The sequence below is a fragment of the Columba livia genome, chromosome 26, assembly GCF_036013475.1.
Source record: "Columba livia isolate bColLiv1 breed racing homer chromosome 26, bColLiv1.pat.W.v2, whole genome shotgun sequence".
In the NCBI taxonomy this organism is placed as follows: domain Eukaryota; kingdom Metazoa; phylum Chordata; class Aves; order Columbiformes; family Columbidae; genus Columba; species Columba livia.
This window is the reverse complement of record NC_088627.1, coordinates 1,679,484-1,691,683: the sequence shown is the minus strand read 5'-3', so window position 1 is coordinate 1,691,683 and position 12,200 is coordinate 1,679,484. Positions and strand designations below refer to the sequence as shown.

Below are 12,200 nucleotides of genomic sequence, written 5' to 3'. Positions count from 1 at the left end.
CAAGCTCCAACAACGTTTCATTTGCATTCTCACAAACAAGAGATCCGGAGCCAAGCTGTAAATACCATCAATTGCCTAAATCGATTAGTTAGAAGGGAGGAAAGGGGAGGGATGAGGGAGGTAGGACTGCTTTGAGGATACCTACACCCTCAGGGCTGTCTGGTGGTCCCGGCTTGTGCCTGGAGCCGCAAGGACCAAGGGAGTGTCCGTACTGGATTAGGTGGGATGTGCCTATCTCACAAAAGGGTTGTCCCTGATAAATAAACATTTCTCTCATGTACTTATTGAGAAATCTACTGTAGTGCTCTAGAGTGGGGTTTGGTTGCATAAACCCATGCTGCTATATGCAAAATACACATTTACCCCAAGTTTCGCCAAACACATTTGTTTTCCTTCAGGAAAATGCAGGTCAATGTCTCCTACCTGGGTTCCAGGGGACTGTGAGGGACTCTGTCAACGGAGCTGTTAAAGCAAGAGCACATTTCGTCGGGACATTGGAGAGATAAGGTGGAAAGATAATTATAATGAAACACGCTGTCTGGCTTCTACAGCAAGGTCGGATGCGAAGCGTGTGTGGACGGGCACTCCTGGTGCTGTCAGCACACGCAGCCCTCGCTGTGCCCCCTCGTGCTGCCGCGCTGCAGTACAGTCCTGCACACCCTGTTTGCAAGGAGCGCTGCACCCCATGCACTGCACCCCACGCCCTGCACGCAGCAGCCTGGTCCCAGGGGTGCTTTACGTGCTTGGCACCTTTGCAGCCACCTTTGTCCCATCCTGCTCCCAGCTCCTTCTTGGCATCTTCTGTGTCCTGACCAGGAGCTATGCAGGATTTCACTTCCTGCTGCTGTGGTCTTCCTGATCCCCATCTAATATGCATGGCGGGAGCATTGTGTAAGAGCAGAAAAAATGGGTAAGATCCAGAGTCAACAACAGCCACTCTTTAGCCCTGACTCTGGGCACTCCTTGTCCTTTGCCTGTTGGTTATTTGGATGTCCCCTGCCCCAGGGAACATGTTTTTTCCTTGTCCACAGCACCTGCATGTTCTCTGCTTTACAAACAGGTAGAGCTGGTGGGTGTGCAATGGTTGTTTGCCACCCTGGAGCAGAACCCTTAGGTCTGGCCAAGCTGCAATGGCTCTGCCAGGGTCTCTGTTGCAGATAATGCACCGATAGCCCATGTACTGATGTACTGATGCCTCCTCTTCTCACCCGCACACCCCGGGTGTGCTTTGCAGCAGAGTTTGTTTCTGGGGAGCCTGCTGTCACTAGCAGGGGCAGGGGAACATTGCAGCGGACGGACCTCTTTGACAACTCCTCTGCTCGGCTTCATGAATTGCAATAAATGCATTTAATTCATATTTTATCGGCAGTCTACAGGGCTGGCCAGGAACATGCTGTGCAGCCAATACAGCAAAGTGTTTTCTTTCCTGTTATTCCTCTTGTACTTGGTTTCGCACATTCTTGGGACAGGGACAACGAGGTCTTCGGGAGGTGAAACATCATTTTAATGCCTTTGTAGAGAGGCAATACAGGGACATTTTCCAGCTTCTTGGAAAGTGGAAGTTCTTGTTGCGCACTGACAGCTGAACTGAAACAGGGAGTTTCTGCACGCTCTGGCTTGTCTCCTGTTGCTCTTGCGGGTTTTTTTCCTTGAACGCAACTCTTCTGTCACTGGCATTATTTTGCACATCTGAAAATGCTAATTTGGCACTCTTAGAGCTGACGTAGCACCCCAGAGCGTCCAGCTGCAGGGCTGGGGAAGGGAGAAAAGAAACAAGAAGGGAAAATGTAAAAGCCATTTGGTAACGAGCAGCAGCCCAGGCAGAGAAACCTGCTGCTGACAAACCAAGACGCGCGGGCAGAAGCCGCAAGAGCGGCTCTGGAACCCACTCCTGAGGTTCACAAGCACATGTGCTAACAAATAGCTAATAAAACAACACAACATGTCATAAAATAACAGTTTAAAAAATCATGGATTGCAGCAATTATAAGCAGCTGTGTGGCCCTGATGAAAATGGGTTTCACCTGAGTTCTTCTCCTTCTCTTGCTATGTATTTGTCATGAGATCTTGCAAATCATTTTAGCCTGGAGCTTTAAAACATCAGAATGGAGTCCACACAGTTCCTAAATGCCCCAGTATATTGCATTTTTGTTTTTAATTAGGTAGGTGATTGGTAGGATTTTTTTAAGATTTAATAAGATTAACAGTTCTTTCCTCATGGTGGAGAAATGCAGCAAAAGATATAAGGAATCACAGAAATAAAGATATACAGTATAATTCAGTTGCTTCTCCTCTCAGAGCCTCAGGGGTTATCTGTCCTGCAGATCCTATCAGTGCTGTCCCAAATATTCAGAGGCCCCAGTACTTCTGGGCCATTTCTTTCGGCATTTCGATTGTTATGGAAATAGGTCAGTGTTTCATCATTCAGGGCAGTAATAACACAGGTGTAGGGGAAGTGGATTTTATGCAAATATTTGGGTTTTTGCTCACAGGAGCAACATATGTCTAAATTTCACCCTCTCAGAAATCCTGATGTCCCCATTCCAGGGCCGTCATGGGGACACTTGTATTTCCTGACCACTGATGACATAAACACAGCGTTAGGCACCTCCTAAAAAAAAGAATCGAAACTTGGTCGGAAAGTGTGATTTCCAAGAAAAGGAATATTTGGGGTAGTTGAAATTTGGTTTCTGTTGAACTAGGCTGAAACTGAAACTTTTCGACGTTTCCTTTGAATGGGGAATGCTCCACGTGTTCCCAGGGCTGCGAGGTGACAGCTGTCAGTCAGCATCACTGCTGAGAGCCGCCCAAGCCTGGGGGAGCCCCAGTGTCCCAGTGTCCCCAGTGTCCCCAGTCTGAGCTGACCCAGCTGGTTGCGATGGGGCCAGGAGCTTTGTCTTATAATAAGCATAATTCTTTGGGGAAGACTGAATTATGTTTTCTTAGAGGTTGTCAATGCTATATTAAGGTATGGAGTACAAACACTGACTTCTCAAATACTGCAATAAATCTGTTGAAGGTCTGAACTTTTCAGGTGAGGACGTTTCTGGAAGATCTCCATAGATATCAAGACCAGGAGAGATGACTCCAGTGGCTTATGTGACTGTCTGAATACAAGCTCATGGATTCTTTCCCTGAGCCAAATGCATCTGGCACACTTTTTAAAGCCTTGTAATCCCTGTATACAGGTGTTACCTGTTGGAAAACGCATCACATGCCAAAATCAAGTACTCCCAAGGTTGCTTATTTGCACTCCTGCACTTTGAGCTTTTCCAGCTTTGGCTCGTATGCAAATCCCACAGTTTCTCCCAGTTTGCAGCACCTTCTGATCACTCTTTAGCTAGTTCATAGATAAATTCAACACGCTGAACCTCTCACCTTTTTCACCATGAGGCACATTTTCAAGAACTTACTGCACTCTTTGGAAAGCCCTATTTACCAAGTGTCATTAATGGTGGTACGTGAGCAGCTCCACAGCCACCTCCCAGTCCATGACAGCCGTTCCTTGAGTTTTCCCAGTGTTTATAGCACCGTAACATCTTCCTAATCACCTCATGCCTCCCTGCTGATCTTATGCAAAGACTATCATAGCATTAGTTTTCTCCCAGCTTCGCAAATACTTCATCCTCCTATGGAAGCACCTCCTTCCAGATCCTTGGTTGCAGATTGTTGGAGCTGTGTAACTTTGAAGTTTTTAAGCAATCAGTTAAACTTTGTTTTTCTCAATTGCAGTTTAACACCTTCCTTCTCTCAGGGGTGGAGCAGACACTTCTGTGTTATCTCAGCTTGCTGGGAAAGCATCTCCCTCTTTCTTTCCAGATATTAGCAAAACAGTTTAGTGAATTCCTTGTTAAACCCAGGAGACTGCCAGTGGGAACCTCATCACTTCCATCTCATAAAGGACATGTGAGACCTTCAGCCTCAATGTTTGCTCCAAATATACTTCAGCAATTCCACCTCTTTCTCCTTATTCTGGTGGCTGTTGGATCTTCGTTTATTTTGTAGCGTGCATTCTCATAATGGATTTTGTTTTCTATCCATACTATGCTTTCCCACAGCCAGAAGGTGTTACCCGCATGCAGGCTGAAAGCCAGCAGGCAGCTGAGATTGTTTCTGATAAGGCAGGAATCCAAGGACTTTTATTTTGCATGAGATTTTGTGGCCGGTTATTCTGGGCTTGCACAAGCCGTTCTTAGCCACTGAAAGGCCATCAAATTGGATTTTTAAATCAACTTTGGTCATTAAAATTAGGCCAGAAAAGGGCTGGTCAAGGCAGGTGGCTGTTTGGCACCAGGGCTCGAGTTTGGAGATAAAGGCTTATTTGCCATTGATGGTCCTCCTTGGGAACTGATGGACAGCTTGAGGTCACTGGATGGATTAAAGACTTTTTGTGAGATGCAGATAACTAGAGCTTTATGAATTCATGCTCTTTAATTTAAGGAATAGAATTTTTAGATCCTCTGGAGTTTTCCCATGATTTTCCAAACTAAACAGACTGATGAGTCTGTAGATCTGTGTGGGCAGGTGCTGGGTGTGCTCCATCCTGGGCTCATGCATAGATTTTGGAAGCAAGAGTAGAAAAATGATCAATATGGGGGAAAAAAATTAAACAGAATTCCAAGATTTTGCAGAGATTTTTAAATTTGATAAGCTGGTTTGTCTCAAAAGCAAATCCCATGCCTTTTTGGGTCTGCCAGTTGCAAGGACTCGCCTGTTTTGAGGTTGAAGAATACAGCCTTTTGAAGACACAGTTTGTCTTTCAGAAAAGATGGCATCTGGAAAAGATGAAATTTGTCAAGTTGCTTGTTGTGAGTGTGAGAGGAGCCACTTGTGGAGGTGGAAAATACAACGGGCTGGGAGCAGAGACACTTCAACTGCCTGTTCCCCATCCAGATGCACAACTTCCAACACATTAGGTGAATTGTCAATAAAGGAGGAAAGAACACCCTTGGAAACAGAGTGAATCCCTTTAATGAATAAAAACCTTGTGCATGAGGAAGTGAAATGTCGTTTAATGAGCCTGAGGCCCAATAAAGGAAGAAATCTGCTATTTACCTCTCTCTGTACTGTGAAACCTCTCTTAAACAAACACCTGCCATAGACATAAAGCTGCTGAGTATTAAATTGGCTGCACATTTACGCAGACTATTATCAGTTATCTAAGGAAAACATTGCCTCCTTTTCTAAGCTCTCTGATGGAGTCCATGGTAGACAAGAACGTTATTGTTGGTTCTGTATCGCAGGTTTTTACCCTGAATGACTGAAACACTAATGCCCGCCTTTCCTATCTGAAAAAGCTGAGATTTCCCCAAGGTACCGCAAAAAGGACCCTCACTGTGATTACCTCTGATAGTGGGACCAGCGCTGCTGTTGTCGTCCCAGGGGATGAAATCTTCCTGGAAAACCTGTTCAGAGGTCAGAGCTGGAAATGTCTCCGGTGTGCAGATGCTGGGATGTGCTCTGGCGTGAGCTCGGTTGCCTTGGAGGAGCCGCTCCAGCTCACTGTAAAAGAATAAATAAAGCAATCATTGGTGGAAAAGGAGGATGGATTTTCCTGTTCCAGGGCTGGTAGAGAGAAAGCTGAACAGAGGGTGGCGATGCAGAGGAAAAATCAAGTCTATGCCCTTGTGGTGTGTTGAAATCTGATAGACTTCACAGCTCCAGCACTTGAAATCAGCAGTCTTCCAGCTGGAACATTTGGGGCCTGTTCCCTAATTTGCTTTACAAAGTGGTGAGCTCCCCATGGGCCAAATCACTGCTAACAGGTGCATAGAAGACTCGCTAATTGCAGAAAGTCCATCTTGCAAACAAGACTGGCATGTGAGAGATGAGGCTGAGGGGCTGGAGGACAGAGACCTTAGAGGAGGATGGGGACAAACCCTGACGCGGTGACAAACCAAAACTGCTGCTGTGAAGATGCAGTTTTGCTGCAGAAGGACAAATGTCTGAATAACCCAGGGACGAACTGTCTCATAGATCATAGAAGGGTTTGTGTTGGAAGGACTGGCTGTGCACCATGCTCTTGGCCCTGCCAGATTTCCAAAGGTGGTACCATAGGTAGGACAGGACTCAACCCCTCCGACTGGCCAGTGCAGTGGAGTAAGAAGACCTCACTTGGACTGGGGTGGGATATGAGATGCAATTCCTACATCCACATATTGATGGAAAATGTGAGTATGTTGAAGACCACACAGGGTTGTGGCCATCCAGGGTGCTGTTCCTGGCTCTCCCATGGTGTCCTGAATAAGTCACTTGTCTGCCACATGCTGCACTGATCTGATGGGCAGAGAGGGGCTGCCACACAACCAAAAAGGTTATGAAATCAACCTTTGCATGCATATGCAGTGGATTATCATATTGTAGCCAGAAAAGGGCAAGTTCATTTCTACAGTGATATCAATATGTTTGAAATGTTCAGAGAAAACCAGCAAAGCCGTTTGGGACTCGGAAGCAAAGATGAAAGGCGTTAATATTTTTAGCACGGCAATCTCTGCTTCAGCAAGGTCGTGACACCAGCCCATTATCATTTGAAAAGTGTACTCATGAAAGAGGAAGAAGAACTGGTTTGGAGCAAGTAGGTGTCATGGGATGAAAGGCACAAAGCGACATTTCAAGTCGAGAGCAGCCTCTTCCAAGCACTCGACTGAGAACTGCGACACCCAATTTCCTTCCTGTCGCTGCCGCGAACCAGCTTCTTCATCTGCAATTTCTATTATTCAGATGGCTGGAAATTACCGCAATAAATATTGATGGGCCGATGTATGGGAATGACCGTGCTGAATATTGACACATTACTATACAAGTGCGTGTGAACTGCATAGAAATAAGTGACTGGAAGCCCAGCAAGCTGCGGAGCCAGCGCTGGAGGCGGCCTGGAAGGCTCCAGTCCATGCGGGGAAGGTGAGGTGATGAGAAAAGCCTCTCTGGCCTTCCCAGCTATGGCTGATCCAATGCTGGGAATGGATACGCACATTTTGGGGTTTGTTAATGGAGAAACCAGAAAGTCGGCAAGGATCTGAATTGCAGAATTGAATCCGAATGCCCCGAGTGTGGGGAGGCTGGCGCGGGAGCCGCTTTGCATATTCAGAGGAGATGGGAAGGGAGGATTTCGTGTCCAGGTGACCTCGTGTCGCGCTGTGGGGACTTAACCCCTCGCCCGGCTGCTGAGGAAGGTGAAGGTCTGTCCGTGACCCGGAGAACATCACCAAAAAGCTGCTTGCAAATTCTAGCAGTCTCCGAAAAGCATCCCGAGTGGAACGTCCGGGAATAAAGACTCTTAACCACTTAAAAGTGTTAAGATGCTAATTAATTCTGATTATTTTGTATGTTTTAATTATTCACTGACACTGTATAATTTTTCAAGCAGAAAAGGAGCTGTTTGCTTTGAGTTGCAACTTTTTAAATTATCACTGCCTCTGCTACTTAAAGCAAAGTAATTGTGTCTAATTAAACTGAGCCCAACAAGGCTCTATTGTGTGACACTTGCAAAGAAGCCTGTGAAATAGAAAATGTCAAAGATCAAACCAACCTCTTTTTAAGGCGGCTAAGGGGAGAAGTGCCACTGTTTATAAAATCAGAGCCAGGAAAAAATATCATAATTAGGAAAAAAACAGGTCATATGGAAAAACAATATCCAACTCGACAATCTTTCATGCAGATATGATTTGAAGTTCATTACTCATTGTACTCCTGCACAGAAGGCTTTTTGTTATTCTTTGTGCTAAGTCATTTTTTAATTTAAATGGAGATGGAGATGTGTTCAAAGGGGTTTTTTAAACAAATGAACACAGATGCATTTCATGTCGCTTTTGCACTAAAGGTTGAATGAAGCTGCAGGGAAGGAAAACTGCATTTCATTCATTTATTTTTTTTCACAAATAGATCTGTTTCTGACCACTTTCTTTAATATTCATGTGTGGCTGGTGGGCAGAGACTACAAGAGGTCATTTCCTTAGTTTGAAGCCTGGTTTAATTACTTTTGAAAGAACATAACAGTTAAATTTAAGCTCTAAAACATAAATATGTATATTAATATAGAAAGTGATGATGGGAGATTATTCACTGGCTGGATTTCATCACATGGACCCAAATGATATTGTAATCCGAGATGCTCATTCAGACATAAGACCCGTATCATTAAAATGTGCTTTAATTCTCCTCTTTGGCGCTTAGAGCTATTTTCCACCCCAAAAGGTTACATGTAAAATATACAAACAGACAGTTCCCCCTCCCTCTTGCTCCTGAACAAGAGGTAACAGCCCAGCACAGAGTTAATGTGTTTAATTGCTCTGGTCTGAGAGCTGAGGACACGCTGAGCTCTGCCCACAGGGGTGAGGCAGCGAGGAGGGGGATGGATGGGGCAGAGCTGGACTGACACCCAGACTGAGCAATAGGAGTATTCCAGCCCATTATAAGAGTATTCCAGCCCATTAGCATCATGCTTCAAATTTAAGGAGAGCTGGGATCTTCCCATCTCTCTCTCACGTTCTTCTTCATTCTTTTATTAGGAGCAGGGACAGTTCTGTTCCGGATGTTTAATGAGGCTTTTTGCCATTTTGCAGAGACATCTTGGAAACCAGCTCAGGCCCAAGTCTTATCAGCATCTTCTCCCTCCCAGTTCTCTCTTCTGCTTCTCAGTCTGGAAGGTGTCCTCTGAGCCTTCCAAATGGGTTAGGATGGAAAGAAAACAGCCAAAAAACCCAATGTGTTCCTCACCGCGACGGGCTGGTGGTTTGAGATACTCCAGTGGGTCTCGTACCTCTCTGAGGCTGCTCCAAGAATGCAGCTGGGATTGAAAAGGCTCCTCTGTCCTTGCCAGGGGCTGTTCTCTTTGCTGCCTCTTCAACCAAAGGCATTCAGTCTTGCCAGCACTTTTGCTCTGTGAGGCTTTGCCCTGCTGGAGAGACAGATGAACATTTTCCATCAAAATTATTTTCATCCAAAATTTTGCAGAAAATCTTCAGCAAAAATGTTTGTTGTGAGCCTGTATAAATTGCTCCTGTGAATGCACAGTTGCCCTGAATCCAGGCTGGCCCAGGTGCACGGCAAGCCCTAATAAACATGTTTCCTTCATTTGTTTGCTTGAAGCGCCCTGGGGCTGTCCTAGAGGCAGAGGATACATTGAGATAACATACAGATTCATTAGTGCTCCTGCTCATTAACTGAGACCTCTGTGTCAGTGATGTGGCTCCTCTAATTTGTGTCAGTGGTGCAGGGGGTGCGGAGCAGCCGCTGTCTGCTCAGCGCCCCCAGACAAAGCTGCACCCCGGGGTGACCCCTGCCCACCTCTGCCCGCCTCACCTGCCTCTTCCAGGGGCTCCATGTCCCTCTCTGGTCCCCAACACAATGTGCGCTGGGGCTGCGCTTAATGATGGAGAGATACAGGGACTCGTGCTCCAGGCCAGGTGCTAACAAAGGGGGTTTGGTGCTGGGTTGAGGAAGAAAAGCAAGAGGGCTGAGAATTAAATTTGGGACAGTAGTCAGGAGTTTAGGAAACACAGCACCAGATGTCACCACTTCGGTCCTGCCATGCAAAGCCCTCAATCTGCACCCCCCGTCAGAAGAAACAAATCCTCCTAATCAGAGGTGTCTGTTTGCAGGGATTAAGCAGAGATCAGGCTGTCTGAGGACTTTACTCTCTTTCCTGAAGAGGTCCTGGTTATTTAAAGAAGTCTAATTTTCTACCCTCATTACCAGGAGCTGGGTGACACTGTGCAGAGCCCGTGGGCTGGACTTGCCCTGTGTACCTGTCCCCTCCTCCCTCAGCCCAGGGTGACACATCCAGAGCTGGGAGCAGCCCTCCCTGTGCCTGCAGCCATGGGAGGGAAGGGCTTCTTCTGGGCTGGTCGTTCAATTGCTTCCAAAATTTCAGGAAGATCATTTGCATGTAGCATCCTGCATGCAACCCTGCTGGGATGCAGGTCAGGTAGCCCTGAACACCTTTTCACATCAACCTGTTCTGTCCCTGAGCTGGAACAAAAAGGAAGACAAAGGGGCTGTGCTGCTGTCTGTGCTGCAGAGCAACCCTGAATCACTCCACCACCGGCTCCAAAACTCCCTTCTGCGATCTGGGTACACAGGGCTGAACGATGATGCTCCTGAGATGCTCCTGGGAAGTCGAGGCTTTCCTGAAATGGCAGCGTGCTGCTGCCTGTTACCTGGTACCTCTTCACCAGCTCACAGCAGCCTTGTGTGTCCACAAGGAGAGCGGGTGAAGATGTCCCTGCTCATGGCAGGGGTTGCACTGGATGAGCTGGGAAGGTCCCTCCAACCCAAACCATCTGTGATTCTATGATCCTGCGATTCTATGAGCGCATTCAGAGCTGGTCCCACTCACCAGTGAGAGACGAGCAGAAATAGCTCCTGTGGTATCATTCTTCCAAGACTTCTTTTTTTCCCTGGGTGTAAATGATTAATGAAGGATATTGTGGAAAGCAGATGTACTGTTGCCACAGTAACTGAGACGAGTGGCGGGCAAGGTTTGTGCACATGGTGAATACTGAAGCAATGATCTTTGTGCGTGTTGTAGTTATTTTAGCCTTCATAAGATTCTGGTTAATTATTAACACCATAAGGTCCTAACCTGGGGGAATATTTATAAGTGAGGATAAGTTCATAATGAATCCCTTTCAATTTTCTCTCCCAATCCCCTTCTCTCCCTGGATACTGTTATAATTTTATCTCCCTAAAATCTCCCATTATCTCACTTTCAACTACAGTAACCTACTACCATCTTTAATTTTTAAAAAGGATAATAATGCAGCACAAAATGTGAGTGTGGGGATGATTCACGGTCACTCGCCTGCGGTGGCATTTCCTTGCTCTGTTACCTGCTGTTTTCCTCCCCTTTCTGGGTTCAACCTGTGCCTGAGCGAGGGCTCCCAGTCCAGCCAGTCTGTGTCACCATCCGTGCCAGTGTCCGGCCTCCTCCCCAGAGCAGCGCCGTCACTTTGGGACACCTGTCACTTCTCAGGGATGGCTGTCACCACCTGAAGCGCAGCAAAGGCTCTGGACTTTCAAAGAGACTGTCCCATGAGAGGGAACCTGGATTTTGCTTTTCGCTCCCTGAAATGACTGAGCTGAGGAAGGACACAGAAGGGACGGATCGGGCTCACAGGGAACTCAAAACAGCGTTATTAAATATTTGCCAAGACAATCCTTCCACTGGCTTAAGGGTTTTAGTCTTGATTTATACTATTAGGAGAGAGGAGTTGGAAAGTTATCACAGCGATGGGGAAATGGTGTTATGTTGGCTATGCAAAAGCTCCTGGACCTCAGAGCGATCTTTTGTACACTCTCTCTGGACTAACAGCACTGATTCAGCAAGAGAGCTCTTTCCAGCTGCTGCCCTGAGTAAAGCAGGGCAAAGCAATGCCCTTCTCTCACTGCAGAATTAAAGTGCTGAAGGATAACATAGCAACTCTGGGAATTAGAAGAAAGGAAGAAAAGGGATGAAGGAAGAAGTCAGGGAGTTATCAGCATCCCCAGCCTGGCTGGGGAAAGGGCACAAAAGGCTCCAAGACTCCCACGAATGTGCCCTTGGCCCCTTTTCCTGGTGCGTCAGGGCTGGAATTCGAGGCATGCGGTATGTTAGCACTGCAGATACTGGAATGAAAACAGGAAATGTGGAGAGGCTGCAGGCACCCAGCACGCTGGAGATAGCCCTGCGGAGCCGGGAGAGGAGGACAAGAGTGGTTTGCATTGCAAAATGTGCTCTTTTGAAGGGCTTTCTGTCTGCAGTGTGTGTCAGTGCGGTGGTCCCCATCCCTGCCAGCTCCCAGAGGTGTCTCTGCCCTCCATGTAAAGGGAGATGCAGGGCTGGGTTTCCTCCAGGCTGGTCGGATCAGGGATACAGCCACAGCCATGGCTCCTTTAGCTCACAAGAAGCTGAGAAAAGGGCAGAAAGCTCCTCTGTCTCATACAAACCAGGAGCTAGGAGATGTTCCCTGTTTGGGGAGCAGAGAAGTGATGCTGGATCTCACAGTACACGTCCAACACCTCCAGACCTCCCCAAGGGCAGAGCCTGCTCAGGGTTGGGCTCTCCTGTTCCCTCTGTGGATGCTGTTTCAATGACCACTGGTCCCAGCCATGGTCACTGTCTGGTCACAGGCAGCCAGGTGTATTCACCTGGAAAAACAGCATGGGGGGAAAGGTATACAGGTGTCAGGGTGATAGCTCAGTGATGAGGACAGGCTGAGAGA

General features: G+C 47.0%; 1 long non-coding RNA gene across 2 annotated transcripts in view; it reads right to left on the bottom strand.

The window, feature by feature from the left end:
• Nucleotides 1-12,200, bottom strand: part of LOC135576411 (uncharacterized) — a 51,691-nt gene that overhangs the window by 21,815 nt on the left and 17,676 nt on the right. For both annotated transcript variants that reach the window (XR_010468129.1, XR_010468130.1), the window contains 3 exons: nt 8,759-8,896; nt 5,345-5,502; nt 424-1,752 (listed from right to left, as the gene is read on the bottom strand). This is a non-coding gene — a long non-coding RNA (uncharacterized LOC135576411). The remainder of the gene's footprint in view (nt 1-423; nt 1,753-5,344; nt 5,503-8,758; nt 8,897-12,200) is intronic.